General features: G+C 36.3%; 3 pseudogenes; 1 reads left to right on the forward strand and 2 right to left on the reverse strand.

Moving 5' to 3' along the window:
• Positions 1–4,390: 4,390 nt before the first annotated feature.
• LOC137714603 (protein trichome birefringence-like 41) lies at positions 4,391–13,355 on the forward strand (annotated as a pseudogene).
• Positions 13,356–15,038: 1,683 nt separating this feature from the next.
• Positions 15,039–22,014, reverse strand: LOC137714602 (zinc finger BED domain-containing protein RICESLEEPER 1-like; annotated as a pseudogene).
• A 2,374-nt stretch (positions 22,015–24,388) lies between these two features.
• The window catches only part of LOC137714601 (E3 ubiquitin-protein ligase CCNB1IP1 homolog), a 7,022-nt pseudogene continuing 6,169 nt past the window's right edge, over positions 24,389–25,241 (reverse strand).

Genomic DNA, 25,241 nt, shown 5'->3' on the forward strand with positions numbered 1-25,241 from the left:
ATGCCATGAATGATCTTATCAACACCGTAGATGATTTCTTACTTTGTACTTTCCATAAACTGATCAGAGAGCTTAATTACATTTTATTTTATTTTTTGTCATAAGATAGAATTTTATTGAATTAAATTCGAATCGTTACATGAGCATCTTCTGCTAGAATATTAAAAAGAAATACAAGACCTAACTCATTCCAACCAAATCTCCCGCTATGCTTAACAACGTACGCCGCAATCAAATGAGCTACACAATTACAATGACGAAAGGTAAAGCAAAACCTCACCGACTGAAATAAGCTTGCCAGTCTCCAAATATCTTGGAGAGCTTAATTACTTTGATTGATGATAAATTAATGCACTAATCCAGTTGACTGGCTAGCACGTGATAGCTTGTGATGAGGTGTAATCATTAGCAGTAGCAGTGTGTAGGTACGTAAACAATTACAACCATCAACGTACTCGGCTCGTATTATTTCCCTTTCCAGTTTTGGCATCTCATTATAACTCGTAAACCTAAACCTAGCTAGTTGTAAAACCGTGTTAGTAACATCATTTGACTAATCACTTGGAGACGAAGGCGAGCTGATGAACTAGTTACTCAACGACTACGATTCATTTAAAAGAGACTTATTAAAAGCCATTGACAAAGAATAATTTTTCAATGTCTCTAAAACACAAAGTATTTAACGACTACATGCCATCAAGGGTGGAGCCAAAAATTTTATGGTAACCTTTGTGAGTAGCTTCTCATTGAGGGTCATAATATAAATAAATGAATTTTACCCTTTTTGTTTTGGTCAAATAGATGGATATTACCTTAAAACATATTATATCAACATTATCATTTTCATATTTATTATCATAATGTTTAGTGTACCATTTTATGTTGTTGTATAAACATATAAGTTTATCATCGACAAAAGAGTTGTAATTTATGGGACAACAGTGGATGACTTTTTCCATTGCACAGTTTTAGCTCATACCTGAGCCCCTCGTTTTGCGTAAATTTCCCACTTGACATACCACTCTTTGCACAAGAACGTATTCTCTAATTATTTTCATGAGAATTAAATTAATTATTTAAGGTTTTGACGTGTCTTTTTCCTCAAATTGAGGAATGAGTGTTGTCAATCCCTATGGATTTGGATCCCATCTGGATCCAAATTGTGGATATTATAGAGATCCTTACATCTTAGTCATTTATTGTATATCATGTGGTCAAAAATTATTTGATTTTTTTTATTTAAAACTAAACACAAATAGTACATAACGAAAACTGACCGTACGATGTACGATGAACGACTAAGGATGTGAGGATCCCTAAGATCCCCACAAAAAGAATCCGGAGAGGATCCTCATCCAATTCCTATAATCTCCAGACTCCAGTTTTCCAAAATATAAAATTGTGGCAAGAAGGTAAAAATGCAAAATATCAAAATGGGTCTTTCATGTTCAAAGAGTGGTACTATGACTACCTATTTGACTCTATTTATTTTTTCCAACCACCTTATAGTTGTAGCTGAGTAGGCATAGCCTTTCTCAATAAATTGGATAAAGTTGAAATTATATAATTAGAGCAAGACGGAAAAAGCATATAGTATGTGAAAAATACGTATGTGTATTATTCAACAAATTCTTTAAAATAGTGAATACTTGTTTATTTTATTTTATTTTATTTCTTTAACAATTTGTTTAGAAAGGTAAGCTTTAAGTGTATAATAAAAAAATGGTGGGAACATAATGTGTATTAACAGTCACTACATCCATAACAAGTACGTTGAAGTTAAAAAAAATACAATTTAACTCATTATTCATACAGAAAGTATATCTTTTTAAAATATACACTAATCTAGTTTACTTTTGACTTGTATTATTTCACTTTTCCAGTTTTACCATCCATTCCCATATAACCCTTACCAGTCACTAAATTGTTGTATCATTGAGTGAAAAGTAGGTTTTTTTTTTTTTATCATGAATAAAAAATTGAAAAACAAAGAGTTCTATCATATTATTCTTAATTTGGACGTTCTTAAAATTTAAAAAATTTATTTTTATGGATTTGTATATAACTATATCAAATATATACAAATTAATTAATTTGTCATTCTTCTGTTTATTTTAGACACATGAATTAGCATTTGAAATCCCACATTCCAAATTAACTACTTTTAAGAAAAGGATAATAATTTTTTAAACTTGAACAAATTCTATGACCAGAAAAGAATTGCATGAACAACCCAATTATTTTATATAATAATTCGTGGGGTAGATGAGATCAATGTTATGTTTAAAAAACACATGAACAAATTGTGGCAGGGGAGAGGGGCCCCTCTGAATATATATATAAAGCGACTCTTGGCTTCCTCCCAATGATTTTCCCAAGGAATATAGTGTTTGGCTGCATGGAAAAAGTCGGTCGTGGCAGCCGTTCATGGATGCGACGGTCTGTCCGATCGCACCTCAAACAAATTTGACCTTTTAATTTCCTGCTGGGACAATATTCGACATAAACTTTTGTTCCGGTTCTACCGAAAAAGAAGCATGAAGTCAAAGTAACGCTAGACTGCAATGTGTAATTTGGAGATTAAGATTAAGGAAAGAGATTTTTATTTTATTAAAAAAGAATATTTTTGTTGTGGGATCTGTTTTATATCGAACTTCAATAATTCAAATCGTTTATTTTGTAAGTCTCGATTTATGGATCATCTTTGCAAAAATCCAATTCAATTTAAAACCATTTGCAAATTTAACTATCACAATGAAATTTCAATGTTTTCGTATAACAAAGTGTTCGTAATTTTTTTGAACTCAATTGAATGTCTAAAATATTTCTAATTTGGCTAGTATTTTGCACGGTTAATCTGTGAGCTACAACTTAAAAAACAAATGATTCAAATCCTTAAACTTCAATGTGATGTAAATTCCACAACTAATCCTATTTTTATGAAAATTGAGAATGCCTTCTCTTAAATCCTCCTCTAGTAGATATTGTGGAAGGAGATAGTGTGGAAGGGAAGGGATTGGGACTCGGGAGGGTCTTGAAGCTTGATTTGATTGGGGGAGGCAATTTACAAAAGGACGTTGACATGCTCATCTACAATACGTGGCATTGGTAGAATTGTAGAGGGAAAGAGATCCTCTCCAGATCCCTTCTACCAACTCTACCAAGACCACAAATTCGGATCTTTGAAATTTGATCCAGCGGCTACAAATAGGGGCTCACTTTAAAAGTTATACTAACTTTAGCCGTTGGATTAAATTTCAAAAGCCCGGATTTGTGACCTTGGTGAACTTAGTGGAAGGGATCCGAAGAGGACCTTCTCAATCGTAAGCCTATAACTAATATAAATGTGAGGAGGATTCTTTTAAAGTGAGATTTTTTTATAAATTTTTTGTCGCCTCACAATTTAATGTTAATTTTTGTATTAATATTATAAAATATTGTGTAAAAAAATATGAGATAATGAGTTTGTGTTGAAGACTTGAAGTAGGAGGCCATATAAGCAACGACATTGACCGCATGTTTGCTTTTTAGAAGGCACTCATTACTTAGGGCTGGTTATGGGTAACATTGATCCACCAAAATCTAGGGTTCTTCCCGGGAAGAATTTCTCCCTCTCATTACAAGTAACTTTCATATCTAATATAAATAATGTATGATAATAATCAAAACAAAATTGTTATTAGTACTCTAAGAAATTTATTTTACTCTCGCAAGACTCTTTGTAATGCAATTTATCTATTATATTCCTATTAAAGAGGAGTTGCCCAATGATTGGAGTGAATTCCAAACCCTTATTCTACATAACTCATCCTGAGTTTGATTTTCGGCTGAAATGCTTATGTGAGTCTTTCAACTTTCAGGAGAGTGAACTGTCGTGGCTTCATCACCAGTTTGTCCCGTCAAAATAAAAAGTGTACTTAGAAACTTTTTAAAGTGTCAATAGAAACTGTATTAATTAAAATTCAACTTTTTAGGCCACTCAGTACTACGGTCTAATAGTATTCCTTTTCGCTTAGAAGCGAGGGGTCTTAAGTTCAAATCTCATGGATGGGGAATTTGATACCAAATTAGGATGTCTATTGTGTGGCTTAGCCGAACTCTCTATCCTTCTATTGTAAAAATATCGATCTACTAAAAAAAAAAATTCAACTTTTTAGTATTAGCTTGAACTTTTTTTATTAGATGTCGTCGTCATTGGTTGTCAATCGTGAATATATAAAAAAATAAAATAAATAACATAGAGTACATAAACTAATAATCGTCCAAATATACGTGAAAACCATTGTCATTATAATTTTTGAATCATATGTTGTGGAGAACTGTTATGAGGTTTATTACAATGACATCAGTCAAATTAGTAGTCTCTTAATTTTGATTGTAGTGGCAGTGAATGGCAAGAACCGAGGGCAAGAAGTTGTGCAGGGCAAAAGGTGCCTTTGCTTGGGTCGACCTATCCAGGAGGTTTGCCACCAGCTCTGAGTGTGCTGAAGAATGTGTGAAGCACAATCAAAAAGCCAGTGACATTGCTGGATATAACAAATCTCTCACTCCTACGTAAAGATGGACATCCTTCAATTTATGGGTTGGGAGGCCGCATCGGAATGGACTGTAGTCATTGCCTCATTGGTGTCTTTGTGGAGTCCCAGATAAAGGGAATGAGATTCTCTACAATTTTATTCTTTGAGACATTAATTATTGAATACCATAAAAAAGATGGCGTCATATGATATTGAAATAAGGGCATGTAGATAATGCTAGAAATATAGGCGATGTGGAAGCTACTTCTCTTACAACAAAATGCATAAATATTAGTAAATGAGAATTTATGTTGACATGGTAAATCATATAAAATAATAAAACAATACAATACTTGTCTTTTGTAGGTAGAAACGCTCTTCGTTGATGCTTGATCAGAACAAGATTTTAGGTTAAGGCGTGGAAACTCACCTTCCTTAAGAGTAGATTTTGCTCCTTTGAGACAATGTTTTGGTGTAGCAGGTTATGATGCCTTACTCTCTAGGATACAACAACCTATGATCCTTGTAAACGTACACTTGCAATACTTGGATCGGTTGAACAACTCAATTTTTACGTTGGTATGGAGGAGGTGAAGAATATAATAAAGCTTTCACGAATCATTTGATTAATTACTTGGAGACGAAAGCAAGATGAAACTAACTTCTTCATTGATCCATGTAAAGGAGGAATTTTCTATTCTATCACGGAGTATGGAACACTGCAACTGTTTTAACCATTAGAATTTTTCGTTCATGTGATTATTTGGAGACGAAAGCTTAGCTGAACTAGTTACAAGTTCAAAGAAACTTCGTCATTGGATCATTTAAAGGGGACTAAAAGCTACAATAAGAGAAATTTTTTAGCGTATCAAAAACGTGCGTACCAGAAGTAATACTGCTGGTGGGCTAGCCAAAACGTCTAATAACTTTTTGTTAAGCGTCTGTGTGAGTAATAATGCTGTATTGTCTCTTGAGAATGAAGATGTGTGAAATTTTATAAGCAAAATTTATCCAGTTAGTTTATTTTCGAGCAAGACAAATACACATTAAAAATAGAATACAAACCATAAGTTTTTTGAATTAAATAAAGGTATAAAGTTATACAAACATACAATGAGGTGCATTGGATAAGTAATTATTGTCATGATCAGAGTTTAAAATATCCACAAAATTATCGGTATTTTTGTTAAAATATCCACAAAATTGTTGGTGTTTTTGTTAAAATATCCATGATAGCATTTGTGAGTGGCTCCGTCACTGCGTGTCAATATTACCTTAAAGTTAAAAATATTAACATTATCGTTGACTTATATTATAATACTTGTTGTACCATTTTGTGTTTTATATAAACATAAAAATACCTCATCGATAAAAAAGTAATTTATGAAAAAAAAAAAAATGATGTTACTGACGTTCATCGATAAAAAGAGCTGTAACTTATATTTGCTATATGGTTTACTTACATTCATAATACAGAACAAGTACGTTGGAGTTTCAAATTAAGGAACGTGTAATTTAACTCATTATTCACACGAAAAATTGAAGTATAATAAAAAGTTGTGTGTAATACACATAGAATTACCACGTAGAAAGTCATCCATGTATCGAGGAAAAAATACAAAAGGGGTACCGTGACCATTATGTTAACTATTATTAAACAAAAAAAATATGAGAGGTCCTAGGTTTGATGCTCCGAGTTGGTGTGTCTATTTAACTGTTACCACATGCAAGATGAAATTCACCATAACCTCTCCAGGCCAGAGGTGGTGGATAACCGGGGCTTGCCATAAATTGTCCCCCTTTTTAGAAATAAAAAATATAAAAAAATTTAGCAAGCCCCATTTTTAAATTCTAACCTCGTCTCTAGTGTATTTATGTGTTTACATTAGGGGTGCAAATTGGAATGTTATTTCTGATTCCGCTAGTAAAATTTTTTATTCTGCCAGTAAAACTCTAAAATGGGAAACTTGAAATGAGTCCAAATTTGTAAGCAATTACAAGATATAGTCCAATTTTATTTAATTATTGATTTAAGTCCAATGACTCATTGTCCACGTCATTTTATTTTCATTTTTTTGTCAAAATTACCCCTCTATTAACATTATCCCTTAATTCTAGATTTACTTGTATTATGAAATTAATTATAATTGATTATTTATCTTTAAATAATCCCCTACTTGTAGAATTAGTTTTAAAGTATATCTCTTCTTCCATAACTCCCGTATACAATTTGTGATGTGTTCTCCAATCCCCTTCCTTCTTGTTCAATCTTCTTCTTTCAAGCTCTTATGATTTCTTCCTCCTTTTTGAAATACAAGGTCACAATTTCTAATAGTGGTATAGAGGTTTGAAGTATGCCAATACACCAACAAAAGGTGCGTTGATGTACGTGGTTGGTTTTGGTTTTGTAGCATCAAATATTGCATCTTCCTACTCGTCATCCCCACTAGGTCCTCCCACAATAGCACTAGTTAGGTCGTTTTGATTGGGAACATTGCCATGAAAATATGAGTTTCATGCATGCACTGGTAATTTCTTCCTAATTTTTAGTTTGAACTTGGATTACATATTTTTCTTTTCAACCTTTATAGGAAATGCATTGCTTTGTTTATCTACCTGTATTATATATTTTTGTAATGAATCTATTTGTATATTTTGTTTATTCTACCAGTGTTATAGATTAATTGTATTTTATCTACCTATATATCACAAAATTTTCTATCTCAAATTAATTGTGTTATCTACCTATACGATATGTTTTTGCTCATTAGTCTATTTATATCACATATTATTTTGTGTTATCTATCTATATGATAGGTTTTTATTCATAGTCTACCTATATCATAGATTAATTAATATTATCTACCTACATCACAAAATTTTTATCTACCTTGACAATGTTTCTTTTAATTTTTGATAAACTTATAAGATTGGTTGTAATGTGTTTTTAAAATGTTTTTAATTAGAAAAGGATAGATAAAAGTATTTGAAGATTCAAAATTTTAAAATTTTAAATTCAAAAATAAAGAATTTAAATATTTTTTATTTTCAAAGGGCAAAATAGGTGTAATAAAAAATTAAATAAAATTGGACCCAATCCGAAAACAGGTAAATTTTTTGGATTGGATCAAACTGCCCCTAAAATCAAATATTTTCAGGAAATTTGAAATGGAAATGGGATGCTTTATAGATTCCATTGGAATTTCTGATCTGAAGTTTTCGAAGTATTCCGAACTTATTTCGATAAAAAAAACTTTTGGGATTTCTGATATTTTTTTAAAAGTTAATTTCTCATATTATATATTTAGTAATTAATTTTTATACTTACCTTGTTTTGGTCGAATAGGTGAGTCAGACGATCACATGACTCATTACCCACGTTGAAGATGATCACTTTCAAGAGAAATTTGCTTAAAAATTACCTGAACTTGTTGTAGGGGTGTAGATATTTAACATGTAATCTAAAAACAATTCATTATTAGTTGACAACTTAAACCTTGCTTCGTGTTGTAATTTACCACCTACAGTCAGTTGACAATGGTTCGTTTTTAAGATGATGTGTATATCACACGTTAATTGATGACAAGACTTTATAAGAACACAACTCGTTTACCGCATCAATTTTACAACGGACATTAGTTGCTTGTTATAAAAAGTGACCATCTACCACAAATTTAGTTAGCATGTTATGAATATTTTACAATGAACAAGTATGGTCAGTTATAATAAAACAATTTACTAACACCGTCTTAATAGTTCAAGTGATATGACTAAAAGCAGCATTCTTATTTTTCATAGAATATCTTCACCATGCCATGAATGATCTTATCAACACCGTAGATGATTTCTTACTCGTACTTTCCATAAACTGATCAGAGAGCTTAATCACTTTGATTGATGATAAATTAATGCACTAATCTAGTTGACTGGCTAGCACGTGATAGCTTGTGATGAGGTGTAATCATTAGCAGTATAGCAGCATTGTGTGTGTAGGTACGTAAACGATTACTACTATCAACGTACTTGGCTCGTATTATATCCCTTTCCAGTTTTGGCATCTCATTTTCATGTATAACTCTTAAACCTAAACCTAGCTAGTTGTAAAACTGTGTAAGTAACATCATTTGACTAATCACTTGGAGACAAAAGAGAGTTAATGAACTGGTTACTCACCGACTACGATTCATTTAAAAGAGACTAATTAAAAGATATGGCCAAGAATAATTTTTCAATATATCCAAAACATAAAGTATTTAACGACTACGTGCTATCAAGGATGGAGCCAAAATTTTTATGGTAGCCTTTGTGAGTAGCTTCTCATTGAGTGTCATAATATAAATAAATGAATTTTACCCTTTTTGTTTTGGTCAAATAGATGGATATTACCTTAAAACATATTATATCAACATTATCATTTTCATATTTAATATCATAATGTTTGGTGTACCATTTTGTGTTGTTGTATAAACATATAAGTTTATCATCCACAACAGAGTTGTAATTTATGGGACGACAGTGGATGACTTTTTCCATTGCACAGTTTTAGCTCATATCTGAGCCCCTCGTTTTGCGTAAATTTCCCACTTGACATACCACTCTTTGCACAAGAATGTATTCTCTAATTATTTTCATGAGAATTAAATTAATTCTTTAAGGTTTTGATGTGTCTTTTTCCTCAAATTGAGGAATGAGTGTTGTCAATTCTTATGGATTTGGATCGCATCTGGATTCAAATTGTGGATATTATAGGGATCCTTACATCTTAGTCATTCATTATATATCGTGCGGTAAAAAATCATTTGACTTTTTTTATTTAAAACTAAACACAAATAGTACATGACGAAAACTGACCGCATGATATATAATGAACAGCTAAGAATGTGAGGATCCCTAAGATCCTCACAAAAAGGATCCGAAGAGGAACCTCATCCAATTCCTATCATCTCTAGACCCCAGTCTTCCAAAATATAAAATTGTGGCAAGAAGGTAAAAATGCAAAATATCAAAATGGGTCTTTCATATTCAAAGTGGGTACTATGACTACCTATTTGACTCTATTTATTTTCCCAACGACCTTATAGTTGTATAGTTGTATTTATCATGAATATTTACACTAATTAGTAGCTGAGTAGGCATAGCCTTACTCTATAAATTGGATAAAGTTGAAAATTATATAATTAGATCAAGTCGGAAAAAGCATATAGTATACAAAAAATACGTATGTGTATTATTTAGCAAATTCTTTAAAATAGTGAATACTTGTTTATTTTATTTCTTTAACAATTTGTTTAGAAATGTAAGCTTTATGTGTATAATTAAAAAATGGTGGGAACATAATGTGTATTAAACGTCACTACATCCATAACAAGTACGTTGAAGTTAAAAAAGGTACAATTTAACGCATTATTCATACAGAAAGTATATCTATTTAAAAAAAAAAAAACTACTAATCTAGTTTACTTATTTCACTTTTCCAGTTTTAGCATCCATTCCCATATATAACCCTTCCCAGTCACTAAATTGTTGTATCATTGAGTGGAAAGTAGGTTTTTTTTTTCATGAATCAAAAATTGAAAAACAAGGAGTTCTGTCATATTATTCTTAATTTGGACGTTCTTAGAATTTAAAATTTTTATTTTTATGGATTTATATATAAATATACAAAAATTAATTAATTTGTCATTCTTCTGTTTATTTTAGACACATGAGTTAACATTTGAAATCCCACATTCCAAATTAATTAATTTTAAGAAAAGGATAATATTTTTATAAACGTGAACAAATTCTATGACCAGAAAAGAATTGCATGAACAACCCAATTATTTTATATAATAATTCGTGGGGTAGATGAGTACATAGATCAGTGGAGGATCTAGGAAATAATATTAAAGGGGTCAGTAAGAATAGCGCGTTGCGCACATAAATTTTTTTTTTAACAGAAATATCATGCATATCGTCATTTCATCGAGTCTTGATAGGCCTTAAGTCATTTGGAAAGACATACTGCATAACTGTTAATGCCTCATTTGCGTGGGTAACTAACATGTTTCAAGGATGTTCTCATATGAATGTTTAACAAAGAAACACACTTATCTTGAACACACTAACATTGTTTGATATCATTGCATCTCATTATATGTTTGTCTAAGAATGATAATACTTTGTTATTTTCTGAGATCACCATTTCATTTACTTTGCATTTTTGGATAATTTTTTACTTGGTTCTTTTTTTTTCTACCTACAATTGTAATCACAATCAACAAACAAGCCAGAGGTAAATAATATTAGGACTAGATTGTAAAAGGGCAACACCTCTCTAATGCATTTTATCAAGCAATTGAAGGGCAACTCCAACCTTTAAAGGGGTAGCACCCAAATCATTTATGAACATTCACCGAAGTTCAGAAAATCAGCACTCAAGTTATCCTTGAACATTCACTAAGTTCTGGGATCAACTAACCCCCTGCCCCTCAATGCATTAGCTAGATCAATGTTATGTTTAAAAAACACATGAACAAATTGTGGCAGGGGAGAGGGGCCCCTCTGAATATATAAAGCGACTCTAGGCTTCCTCTCAATGATTTTCCCAAGGAATATAGTGTTTGGCTGCATGGAAAAAGTCGGTCGTGGCAGCCTTTCATGGATGCGACGGTCTGTTCGATCGCACCTCAAACAAATTTGACCTTTTAATTTCCTGCTGCGACAATATTCGACATAAACTTTCGTTCCGGTTCTGCCGAACAAGAAGCATGAAGTCAAAGTGACCCTAGACTGCAATCTGTATTTTGGAGATTAAGATAAAAGGAAAGAGATTCTTATTTTATTAAAAAAGAATATTTGTTGTGGGATCTGTTTTATATCGAATTTCAATAATCTGAATCGTCTATTTTGTAAGTTTCGATTCATAAATTATCTTTGCAAAAATTCAATTCAATTTGAAACCATTTGCAAATTAACTATCACAATGAAATTTCAATGTTTTTGTATAACAAAGTATTCGTTAATTTTTTTGAACTCAATTGGATGTCTCAAATATTTCCAATTTAACTAGTATTTTGCACATATGATATGTGAGGTACAACTTGAAAAACAAACGGTTCAAATCGTTAAACTTCAATGTGGTGTAAATCCCACAATTAATCCCTATTTTTATGAAAATTGAGAATGCCTTCTCTTAAATCCTCCTCTAGTAGATATTTGTGGAAGGGTGAAAGGATTGGGACTCGGGAGGGTCTTGAAGCTTGATTTGATTGGGGGAGGCAAGTTACAGAAGGACGTTGACATGCTCATCTTCAATACGTGGCATTGGTAGAATCCTAGAGGGAAAGGGATCCTCTCCGGATCCCTTCCACCAAGTCTACCAAGATCACAATTTCGGATTTTTAAAATTTGATCCAACGGTTACAAACAATAGCCTACTTTAAAGGTTATACTAACTTTAGCCGTTGGATCAAATTTCAAAGGCCCGGATTTGTGGCCTTAACTTGGTGGAAGGGATCCGGAGAGGACCTCCTCAAACGTAAGCCTATAACTACTATAAATGTTAGGAGGATTTTCTTAAAGTGAGATTTTTAATAAGTTTTTATTGCCTCACAATTTAATGTTAATTTTTGTATTAATATTATAAAATATTGTGTAAAAAATATGAGATAATGAGTTTGTGTTGAAGACTTGAAGTAGGAGGCCATATACGCAACGACATTGGCCGCATGTTTGCTTTTTAGAAGGCACTCATTACTTAGGGCTGGTTATGGGTAATATTGATCCACCAAAATCTAGGGTTCTTCCAGGGAAGAATTTCTCCCTCTCATTACAAGTAACTTGCATATCTAATATAAATAATGTATGATAATATTCAAAACAAAATTGTTGTTAACACTCTAAGAAATTTATTTTACACTCACAAGACTCTTCGTAATGCAATTTATCTATTATATTCCTATTAAAGAGGAGTTGCCCAATGATTGGAGCGAATTCCAAACCTTTATTCCACATGACTCATCCTGTTTGATTTTCAGGAAAGTGAACTGTTGTGGCTTCATCATCAGCTTGTCCCGTCAAAATAAAAAGTGTACTTAGAAACTTTTTAAAGTGTCAATAGAAACTGTATTAATTAAAATTCAACTTTTTAGGCCATTCAGTACTACGGTCTAATAATATTCCTCTTCGCTTAGAAATGAGAGGTCTTAAGTTCGAATCTCGTGGATGAGGAATTTGATACCAAATTAGGATGTCTATTGTGTGGCTTAGCTGAACTCTCTCTCCTTCTAGTGTAAAAATATCGATGTACTAAAAAAAAATTCAACTTTTTAGTATTAGCTTGAACTTTTTTTATTAGATGTCGTCGTCATTGGTTGTCAATCGTGAATATATAAAAAAATAAAATTTAACATAGATTACATAAACTAATAATCGTCCAAATACACGTGAAAACAATTGTCATTATAATTTTTGAATCATTTGTTGTGGAGAACTGTTATGAGGTTTATTACGGTGACATCAATCAAATTAGTAGTCTCTTAATTTTGATTGTAGTGGCAGTGAATGGCAAGAACCGAGGGCAAGAAGTTGTGTAGGGCAAAAGGTGCCTTTGCTTGGGTCGACCTATCCGGGAGGTTTGCCACCAGCTCTTAGTGTGCTGAAGAATGTGTTAAGCACAATCAAAAAGCCAGTGACATTGTTGGATATAACAAACCTCTCACTCCTGCGTAAAGATGGACATCCTTTAATATATGGGTTGGGAGGCCGCACCGGAATGGACTGTAGTCATTGCCTCATTGGTGTCTTTGTGGAGTCCCAGATACAGGGAATGAGATTCTCTACAATTTTATTCTTTGAGACATTAATTATTGAATACCATAAAACAGATGGCGTCATATGATGTTGAAATAAGGGCATGTAGACAATGCTAGAAATATAGGCGATGTGGATGCTACTTCTCTTACAACAAAATACATAAATATTAGTAAATGAGAATTTATGTTGACATGGTAAATCATATAAAATAATAAAACAATACAATACTTGTCTTTTGTAGGCAGAAACGCTCTTCGTTGATGCTTGATCAGAACAAAATTTTAGATTAAGGCGTGGAAACTCACCTTCCTTAAGAGTAGATTTCGCTCATCTGAAACAATGTCTTGGTGTAGCAGGTTATAACGCCAGGATATAACAACCTATGATCCTTGTAAGTATACACTTGTAATACATGGATCGGTTGAACAACTCGATTTTTACGTTGGTAAGGAGGAGGTGAAGAATATAATAAAGTTTTCACGAATGATGAATAAAAAAGATAGAAGAAGAAAGAAGAGGAGATGATTGTAATCTTCAACCTTTTTCATAAAGATTAGCATGTATATATCTAGGACGGGAGTACTTTTGCTCGCCATGATAAACTATAGTGTATACTCGTTGACTTTGTAGAAGTGCATATGCTACCTGTTTGGATGCCCCCCAAAAGTGTCCCTTCTTAAATTTGTAGACGTACGTTAGTCCAATTGGCTTGGGTAGTGTTCCCAACAGCTCGCATCTAAGTTTCAATTCCTCTTCCGCAAGTTATATTTTAGAATATCACTTTGTAAAAAATTATGGTATGTTCAGGATCCATGGTTTATAACAGCAAGACAGTTGAAGGTATTAGCTATCTATAGATAAGCAAATTGAATGTTATAAAAATGAAAGAAGGCAGTTAGATAAATGTTTAACCATAAGGAATTCAAGCTGTAAGAATACACCATAGGGATTAGAAGTGAAGAACGAAGTGCCAACTGTCGACTACCTGACGCACTCCCCCTCCTCCTTCATTCGGGCTTGAGACTGGCCGTGTAAGATAAACTTACACAGACGGAGTTAGTTCATACTGTAAGAATAATCTAAAATATACTGATTGAGAACTTGAAGTGAAGGTTTTGTGCATAAATATAAATATATATATTACTGATTGAGCATCCCACATTTTGTTAAACTCAGTTTCTGTTCAATCTAAAACATGAAGAACCACATCTTACAAAGAAAAAGTCGCCTGCTCGGAAATCAAAGACACACCTATCGATGACGAAAGAGGACCCTCTAATTTACGCACGGATATGGGAATCTAGTTGGCATCCTAAAATTTACAATTAAGCTTGACAAGGAACTACAGGCGATTAACGTGCCTCATGTGATGTATTGACATAGGAAATATAGATAAGGTTCACTGCCCAGACCAGCTTTAGGTGTGTCGACATCATTTTAAGAGCACCAGATAGGCCAATAGCTGATCCATCAACCTTGTATCACAAGATTACACCATAAGTCGGTACATTGCGAATGTACGGTTAGCAAAATAGATCTGGAGAAACATACCATGGGAAAAATTAACTCTATTCAACAAGAATTGGTCTGACTGAAGGGATTGGTCTAGCAGAATGGCTTGACAATGAATTGGCATATGATAGAAAAGAGAAATAAGTAATTATTGCAATAAGATCACTGCTAAGTATAGGTCATAACGAAAGAACGTAAAATTTAAAGTGCAATTCACATGCATTTTAATTCCACCCGCAACCAATCTTGTGTGCATAGCAAAGCCTCTCGAATGTCAGGATTCAGTGAGCTTCGACATTCATCAAGCACTCTACCACCAAGGTTGAATGCTGATTCTGGTGCAGTAGTTGACATAGGAGTTCCCGGAACGTCACGTGCCATCATGGACAAAACAGGGTACCTTGGCGTGTGGACCTTCCACCAATTTAATATCTTAAAATCACAATTGCGCGGAAAGACTGGTTCCTCTAGATACTTGTCCAAGTCTGATATCATGTTTTGGCTCTGAGAGGTCTCATAGAGAAATTTGTCAAATCCCTTCAATCGATCCCTACAACCAGTGCTGGTACTCGGTAAGCTGCTGCCAGGCAAAGCTGAACCTTGATCAACCATTGTTGAGCAAATTGAATAAGCATCAAAAAGTTCCTTGAGTCCATCAGAAACTTCCTTAATCCTATCCAAAGCAGTACTACCGTATATTTGAGAGTAGTAATACTCCACCAACTTCATTTTGAATCGGGGATCCAAGATCGCTGCCACTGCCAAAGCCAAACTGCACTTGCTCCAGTACTTATCAAACTTAGCCTTCATCTTTAATGCTATGGAACTAAGAAATTCGTCCGGGCTCTTGCACCATTCAATTAATTGGATGTCAACATCACAAATCTCAGGAAAATATATACTTGCAGTTGGACATTTGTTGCCAGAAAAGACATTAGTGATTTCAACAAGAAGTTTCAAATAAACCGTAACAAACCTCGTCCATTCCCATTCTGTATCGGTTAGAGCTAATGTCTATGAAGGGTCTTGCTATTGCAGGAGAGAAAATGCACCCCTGTGTTCCAAGGCTGTTTCAAGTATAAGATACGTTGACTTCCATCGAACTGGGAAATCAAGAATTAATCTCCTTTGACTATTGATTCCAACTTGCTGAACAATTTCATTGAAGTTCCCTTGTGTCACTTGTGAACTTCTTACATGTTTGAAACTTCCTCGAATATTTTGTAGCACTTCTCTCATTGCTTCCAAAACATCCTGCACAACTGAATTTAGAAGATGTGAAGCTGAGCGAATATCAAATAACTGACCATGGACCAAGAGAGGCCCGTTTTGGGAGACCCGGTCTTTGATTCTTAGAACAATGTCATCATCGGTGGAACAACCATCAAATGTCAAGGCAAACAATTTACTGTCAATGTCCCAGTCCATCAGACATTTGATAACTGCTTCTGAAAGCCAGTCCTCCGTACGAGTAGATTCAAGTGTGACAAAATTCAGAATTTTCTTTTGTAGTTTCCAGTCCTCATCAATATAGTGTGCCATCAAACACAGGTACTCAACGTTTTCTGGAGAAGACCACATTTCAACAGAAAGGTTAATTCTGCCGTGCAAACTATCAAGCATCTCATACACTTGATGTTTTTCCTTCTTATAAATTTCCATTCAAAACTGTTCAACATCATTATTCGGAACAACCTCAAATGATGGCTGAAGGTTTTTCACAAAAACTTTGAATCCAACATCATCAACCATGCTGAACGGGTAACCATGCACTATAATCATACGAGCAAGATCATAACGACTACATTCGTGATCAAATTTTCTGTTAAACAAATAAGGAATATGGTTGGAGTCCTTGTGTAATTGTATATAATATTATTATTGGAAGAATAAGCCGTCCTACAGCCGTCCTACCTTGTCCTACCTACACACTAGCCGTCCTACAGCCGTCCTACCGTCTACAGCCGTCCTACCTTGTCCTACCTACACACTAGGACGGCTACCTTGTCCTACCTACACATTTGTATCATGTATATATATCTTTGTAATCTTGTAGAGAAAAATTAATGAGAAAAAGCATTCTCTTCCATATTTTCCACAAAGCATTCTCTTCCATATTTTCTACATGGTATACAGAGCAGGTTTATAACCCTAGCCCTAATTTTTTTTTTTCGGCAGCTTTCTATGCCGTTCCCATGGCTGTTCGTGGCCCGTCCCGTCCCTCCTCTGCTCGTCCTCCCCTCCACTGCACCTACTGCAATTTTGATTATCATACCCGAGACACCTGCCATAAACTTCATGGCTATCCCGTTGGCCATCCCCTCCATGGCCAACCGTGGCGACCACCGCGCCGTGCCACTGCTTCCAGTTTTTCCCGCAGCCATGCACCTTCTAGTCCTCCCCGGCAGCCACGGTTTTCTGCTTCCCGGCCCCATAATTTCACCCAGGCCCATCACGTGCAAGGCACCCAGGCCCCCGCCTCCTCTTCTACTCCAGCGACCCACCAAGTGCACGGGGCCCAGCCCACTTTGCATGACTTGCAACTTGCCATGCCTGACCTCTCTGCCGAGCAGCACTCTCGTGTTCTAGCTGCTCTACATGACACCACCACCCCTCCTCAGGCCAATGCCGTTCTCACTACTGATTTTGCCCAAGGTTTGTTACCTGTCACCTCTCGTCATGGTCAATAGATTCTTGACAGTGGTGCTACGGATCATATTACTTCTTCCGCTTCATGTTTGGTTAATCGTTCTCCTTCACATTTGCCGTCTGTTTCTTTGCCTAGTGGTGCTTCCGCTCCCATTACTTTTACCGGCACTCTTCCTTTAAATTCATCAGTTACTTTGAAGGATGTTTTATGTGTCCCTAATTTCCGAGTGGACCTTTTATCGGTTGGTAAACTTACAGATGGATTATCGTGTTCCATAACCTTCTTTCCTTCTTGGTGTGTTTTGCAGGACTTGGTTTCGAAGGCGATGATTGGTGTGGGTAAGTGACGTGGCGATCTGTATTACCTTGTGGCCCTTACCTCTTCTCTCCCCACCCGTCAACCTCTCTGCAACATCATTACCATCCCCTCCTCCCTCTGGCATAGGCGTCTTGGTCACCCCTCCTCCACTCGTTTGCAAGCTTTAGCATCTAGCTCTCTTAATTGTACTTTTGATTCTAGTCATATTTGTGATGTTTGTCCGTTGGCAAAACAAACTCGTCAACCTTTTCTTTTGAGTTCAATTTCATCAACTTTCCCTTTTGCTTTAATTCATTGTGATATTTGGGGCCCGAATCGTCAATCTTCTCTTTCTGGTGCTCATTATTTCTTAACCATTGTGGATGATTTTTCTCGCTTTACGTGGGTCTCCCTCATGAAACATAAATCCGACACTCAACAATTAATTAAGGATTTTTTTGCTTATGTCACTACCCAATTCCGCACTACCATCCAATGCATTCGTACTGACAATGGTGGTGAATTTTTATCTCTTCGTAGTTTTTTCTCTGATCATGGGGTGCTTTTACAAACTTCTTGTGTTTATACCCCCCAACAAAATGGCGTTGTTGAAAGAAAACATCGTCATCTTCTTGAAACCGCTCGCGCCCTTCGTTTTCAATCCCATCTTCCTATCAAGTTTTGGGGGGAATGTGTTCTTACCGCTACTTATCTCATCAATCGTCTCCCTACCCGTCTTCTCCATCATAAATCCCCATTTGAGGTTCTCTTTTCGAAAACCCCATCTTATGACCACTTCCGTGTCTTTGGTTGTCTGGCATATGCCACCTCTGTCACTCCCACCACCAAATTTTCCCCTCGGGCTCATCGTTGCATTTTTCTCGGTTATCCTCATAGACAAAAGGCCTATACCCTTTACGATCTCGACAATCACCGCATTTTCACTAGTCGAGACGTCATCTTTCACGAAACTACTTTCCCTTATGCCGTTTCTCACCCTCCTATCCCATCCTCTTCGCCTACCCTACCCATCCCACCCCCTCTGGACTTTACATATAACCCACCACCTTCCTCCCCTTCCACGCCTCCCACAGATTCCCTTGCTGCCCCATTACCCGTTCCTCCCCATGCCCCTGCCCTCTCGGCATCCCCTCCTTCCCCTCCCGCTACTTCCTTACCTTTCACCCTTTTACCCACGGACATCCCTACCCCTCCACTACCTACTAATCCTCCCCTTCCCCACACCTCTTCCAGTGCCCATAAACCTCCATCCTATTTAAAAGACTACGTTTGCTCGCAGGTGATTCTGCCATCCCACCCATCTTTGACTTCGCAACCCGGTTCTACACAAGGTACGCGATATCCACTTTGTAATTTTCTCTCTTATCACAGTTACTCTCCCAGGCATTTTTCTTACATTAACTCTGTCAGTCGGACTGTGGAGCCTTCCTCCTTTGCCGAGGCTGCCACTGACCCCAATTGGCAACGTGCTATAACTGAGGAGCTTCAAGCTTTACATGTTAATGGTACTTGGACTTTAACTTCCTTGCCCCCTGGCAAAATTCTCATTGGTTGTAAGTGGGTGTACAAACTCAAGCACAATTCCGACGGCTCTATTGACCGCTACAAAGCTCGTTTGGTTGCTAAAGGCTTCACTCAGGCTGAAGGTATTGATTATCATGACACTTTTTCTCCTACTGCTAAGATGATTACGGTGCGTTGTCTTCTTGCTCTTGCTGCTAGTCAGTCTTGGTCTCTTCATCAGCTTGATGTTAATAATGCTTTCTTACATGGTGACTTACATGAAGAAATCTATATGTCTCCTCCTCCTGGTCTTCGGCGACAGGGGGAGAATCTTGTGTGTCGCCTTCACAAGTCACTTTATGGTCTTAAGCAGGCTTCTCGCCAATGGTTTGCCAAATTCACTAGTGCCATCATTTCTGCCGGTTTTCAACAATCCAAAGCTGACTATTCATTGTTCACTAAAAAGTCTGGTATTTCTTTCACAGCTTTGCTCATTTATGTGGATGATATTGTGATTACAGGCAATGATGCTAGTGCCATTAATTCTCTGAAGTCTTTTCTCCGTGATCATTTTCGGATAAAAGACCTTGGTGATTTAAAATATTTTTTGGGTATTGAGGTTTCTCGTTCCAAACAAGGGATTTATATTTCTCAACGCAAGTATGCATTAGAGATTCTCAAGGACTATGGTTTTTTGGGAGCACGACCCATTGCTTTTCCTATGGATGACACAAAATTATCTGATAAAGGAGAACTTCTCAAGGATCCTGAAAAGTATCGACGATTAGTAGGTCGGTTAATATATCTCACTATCACTCAGCCGGATATCACCTATTCTGTGCATGTTCTAAGCCGTTTTATGCACGAGCCAAGGATATCTCATATGGATGCTGCGCTTCGTATTGTTCGTTATTTGAAGGCTACTCCAGGTCAAGGTTTATTATTTCGTTCTGACAACCAGACCAAGTTAATTGCGTTTTGTGATTCTGATTGGGCAGGTTGCCCTATCACTCGCCGTTCGACTACTGGGTATTATGTATTCTTGGGCGGTTCTTTGATTTCTTGGCGGACGAAACGACAGAAAACCGTTTCGCTCTCTTCAGCAGAGGTAGAATATAGGGCCATGGCAGGTGCTTGTTGCGAGATAGTTTGGCTTCGTTTTTTATTGAAGGATTTGAACATTCCTTTGGATGGTCCTTCCATTTTATTTTGTGATAATCAAGCAGCGTTACATATAGCTGCCAATCCTGTTTTTCATGAACGAACTCGTCACATTGACATGAATTGTCACTTTATACGAGATAAGATTGTAGATGGCACAATAGAGACCAAGCATGTGGGTACGGCACAACAGTTGGCAGACTTGTTTACCAAACCTCTTGGGAAAGAAAAGTTTTCGGGTATGTTACGCAAGTTGGGAGTTCTTGACATCCACTCTCCAACTTGAGGGGGAGTGTTAGACAAATAAGGAATATGGTTGGAGTCCTTGTGTAATTGTATATAATATTATTATTGGAAGAATAAGCCGTCCTACAACCGTCCTACCTTGTCCTACCTACACACTAGCCGTCCTACAGCCGTTAAGCCGTCATACCTTGTCCTACCTACACACTAGGACGGCTACCTTGTCCTACCTACACATTTGTATCATGTATATATATCCTTGTAATCTTGTAGAGAAAAATTAATGAGAAAAAGCATTCTCTTCCATATTTTCCACAAAACATTCTCTTCCATATTTTCTACATTTTCCGCTTGCAATGGTAACTAGTTCATCCTTTTTTGGATCCTCTGATCCAACTTTATAATTCCTTGCTGAATATAATAATCTTTTCTCTGTGCTTCATCACCATTATTACTTGCTATGCCAACGATATTATATTTTTTCCTTCTCTTCGCTGAAAGTAGTTGCGATACATCAAAGTTCGATCGTTTCAGGCATCGCTTTAAATCGTTTCAGGCATCTCATTTTCCCAACTCCTTAATCTAGATATTATTGTTTATTAATAATAATAATAATCGGCCGAAAAATTGTTCACTATACCCTAGGTCCCCGACTGTTCGACCAAAAAACGTAAAAGAGGCCCTAACAATAGTTCGGTGAGGCCTGTTACGATTCCGCCATGTAGAAGTCTAACCGTCACACTCTTCACCAACCCTCAGGTACTACCAATGTATTAAAGGCGTGAGGCGTGAGGCGTGGGCGAGGCATCCGAGGGATAGCCCAGTCTAGACGTGAGGCAAAGCTTCAGTGGACCTAAATTTTTTAATATATACACTGAGCGTACACATATATTATAAATACATATATTATATTATATATATAAAATAGAGGATGAAAAACACAATGATCACACATATAATAATGCACGCAGACGGCACACACATCCTTTATATAAAAAATAAAAATCAGAAAACAAGACAGAGAGATGATAGTGCAAGGAAGAGGTATGAGGTAGTTAAAACCCTACCCAAAATTTGGGTTTGGGAGTAAAAAAAAAAAAAAAAAAAAAAAAATCCCCTGAGGCATGCCTAGGTGGCTCCGGCGACGCCTTCCACCCACTCCCTCAAAACAGAGGCGGCAACCGTCAAGTCCAGCCTCACAGGCGAGCCTTTTCAAACATTGGGTACTACTATGCCGCTTGTGATTCTTTCTGTTTCATTGTCCGCTTGAACATGATCCTTCGCGTGGACCCTCATATTCGAACTGCTTGCCATGCTAGTTTTGCTGGGTCGCTTGCAATTTTCAGCTTTAGCATTCGAGCTGTTTGCTAAAATGCCAAAGTTAATAAATTTGGTTTGAAATGCCAAGAAACATGGAAACAAAACAATTTAATTTTTATTATTAAGCGAAACCAGTGAACTCAAGAAGCCTGTAATTTGAGTGAAAAAGTGGAATTACAAGTGAGAAAGGTAAAACAGATTTCTACTTTTTACCAAATTTCAAGTCATTAACCATAATTTGTCATTTTAATTTTCTGTTGTTTTGTCTATATATATAGAATCATGTATGAGTGTATCATGTATCATGCTTGACGATGCCGAGTAAGGTTGGTTTGTGTGTTTAGGGCTTGCAGAGAAACTCCGTTGCTTCTTTGTCCAGGATTCTTTTTTCATAATGGTACTAGTTTCTCGGCCCCTACTTTGTATGATCATGGCTTGTACAAGCTGAACTGATGTTTGAGAAAACTGTTGGAATAAGTGCAATTCGCGGTAGATTTATGTGAACTGTGATTTTGCCGGTAAAACCCGGTAAATAAGAAAATGCCATACCCAAAAAAGAGAAAGAGGTTTATGAAATTTAAGGTATTTAAATTGTTTCACCAATAACTTTTGACTTTGTAATTGTACAGATCTATTAGCCAAGGACATGATATCTCTTCACTAGCAATGTCTTTGGTTGTGGGAATATACATTTTTATTCTTTCTTTCTACATTTTTCCTCAAAATGGAGCCTCGAGTGAGGAGCAGAGAGCCACGAGCTTGCTCTTCTCATAGTGCTCCAGAAATTGATTGCCTTGCTGTTTCAGAAGGATGGTTTGGTTCCATCTTTCCGTAAATTTTGCAAAGGTGTACAAGTAACTCGTATTTTCTTATTCATCATATTATGATTTTTTCCAAGCACCCTTGTAATTCGGTTTCTTTTGGAGAAATTGCAGATACTGCATTACTTGGAGAACAGGTGACAGGTGCACAAGGATGCAATAAACTTTTGTCAGAATATTTTGCGCCAGAAGCCTGTTGAGTGGAAACCTATTGTACGTAACAATCTATCAGTTCGTTCTTCATTTCTTTTTTCCTGGTTTTGGTTAGGTGGAGAAGCTCAGGAATGAGTTAGATGCTAATAGAAGCTCGGGCTCTCTTTGCGGTGCAACAGTCAACAACTTTGAACAGGTGAGACTGACCATGAATTTGACCTAATGATGGTTGGAGTCTGGTTACTAGTTTCGCTCCACTATTCTAGGGTGTCTTTAAGATCAGTCAGTACTGGACGGAGAGAAAGCATCTAACATTAACAAAAGACGTTGACATTCATCTTTAATGTAAGTTTTATACCGTGCTCAACCCTTTGGTTGTAAGGAATATTTGATCAAAGTAACCACTTGCTTTAAAGGAGAGTACTCAAATGAAATATGTTTGCCTGCCAAAGACCTGCTATGATGTTAAAGCCATCTAGAGTTGGCTCCATAGAAGTGCGTTTCATTAAGTGCGGTTGATTGGTCATAGGCAGGCCCACTCACTCAGAAGTTAGGCTTAGTTAAGTAATTTTTGTATTTTCTACTTCTTGTGAACAAGTCCTGCACAACCTAAATGTGATAACGTTTTGGAGATATGGAGTGAAGGATTTGTAGAAAAATTCAGTGATTTCAGTGCAAAGTAGCAATTCCTTTTGAAGTATCATAAATTTCTGAAGATCTGTTTTTCTTTTCTTAGGTACTGGACAACATCCTCGAGGATTGAGCTAATCCTCCAGTATATGGTAAGGGGGCCCATTTCACCAGGAAACACCTCGAGCTTAATGCACGGATTAATCAAATCTGATCAGTCCATGGAAGCGACGTGGTTGTCCAAAGAGGGTGTCATATACATTGACGGTTCTCATGTTTGCTATTTCAGACAAGATGGCGATGCAATTGAGATATCTTCCAATTCCCCAATTTTGAAGGTTTTCTTGCCTCACCATTTACAGAGAATCAGTGAAGAAACATGAGGAGGGATGTTTAGATAGAAATATTTTTTGTTGTAGATACGAGCTGTAAATACCGCGTAAACATGCGTTCAGATTGTAGGGTTTTAATTCTTTGATTTCCAGTAGAAATCTACTAGGAAAAAGGTCTATGATTGCCAATTTATTGTATCTCTGCACCCACTTATTAATGACAATTTTTTGTTCGTTATAATCACCGAAACGCTGAAAAAGAAACAGAGAAAAACATTGAATCGTATGATGCCTGGGTTATCCTTGCATCACATCACATGACACGTTTTTCTTGAAATGGTATTGGAATTATTCGGAATCCTAACTTCCCCTGCGTTTACTAGCACGCGAGTAACTTTCTCCATTCCAAGTAAATAAACGTGCCATTCGTTACTAGTTACATCTGCGTAAGGTATACGTAATTTATATAGTTCATCACAAGACGCTGAACAAAGAGGTTACTTTATTGATATCTTCTAAGGTAATTACCTAAAGTGAAGCAGAGGGAGGAGGGAGATGTAGAGGCGAATCAGCTTCCAGGGTGTAACGAGCATGCCTGTAACCATGTCATCAGAAGCTGCTTCACCCAAAAACGAAAATATTTACAGTAAATGATGTCACAATTGATGCATTTTTCTGTCACAGCATATGATTGTTTTTTTAATAAGGTCTGCAAGAATTTTCTCTTTTTAACTAAGGACGAAAATTACAGTCGCAGTAAACATAGCCAGCATGACTTTCAGGAAACAGCGAGCACTCAACTTCAAGCCTAGAACCTGAAAAATCAGGTCATGAAAATTCAGGAATGGATAGCTATGTAAACTTGGAAGAACTAACATTACAACTTACATGAACATCTGGGGGCGGCGGGAGAGCTGAGGCCTCTTTATTGGGGAGAGTATCATGTTCCTTAGAGACATTATGGATGGGTTGCTAGCTCCGTTTCCAAACATAAGGTGACCACCAGCCCTTCTGTTCCAAGCATCAACTGGAATGGCAGCTTGTTTTGCTGGTGATTCCAGCGTGATGTCAAAAGGTCCCCCGGAGTTTGAACTATTCTGTCTCGCTGGCCATATATCCTCCTTCGGCCCTGGAGTTTCAGGAGCAAGAACCGACCAATCTGCAAGAAATAAGTCAACTGGTTTTGGAAATATTTGAGCCAAAATTAAAAAAATGAAGTTATGATGTTCAGGTCAGTTGCGTTATACCATCAAACATCCAGAACTTAGGAGGGCTATCAAAGAGA

The sequence above is a fragment of the Pyrus communis genome, chromosome 3, assembly GCF_041283825.1.
Source record: "Pyrus communis isolate YQ-2024b chromosome 3, ASM4128382v1, whole genome shotgun sequence".
NCBI lineage: Eukaryota > Viridiplantae > Streptophyta > Magnoliopsida > Rosales > Rosaceae > Pyrus > Pyrus communis.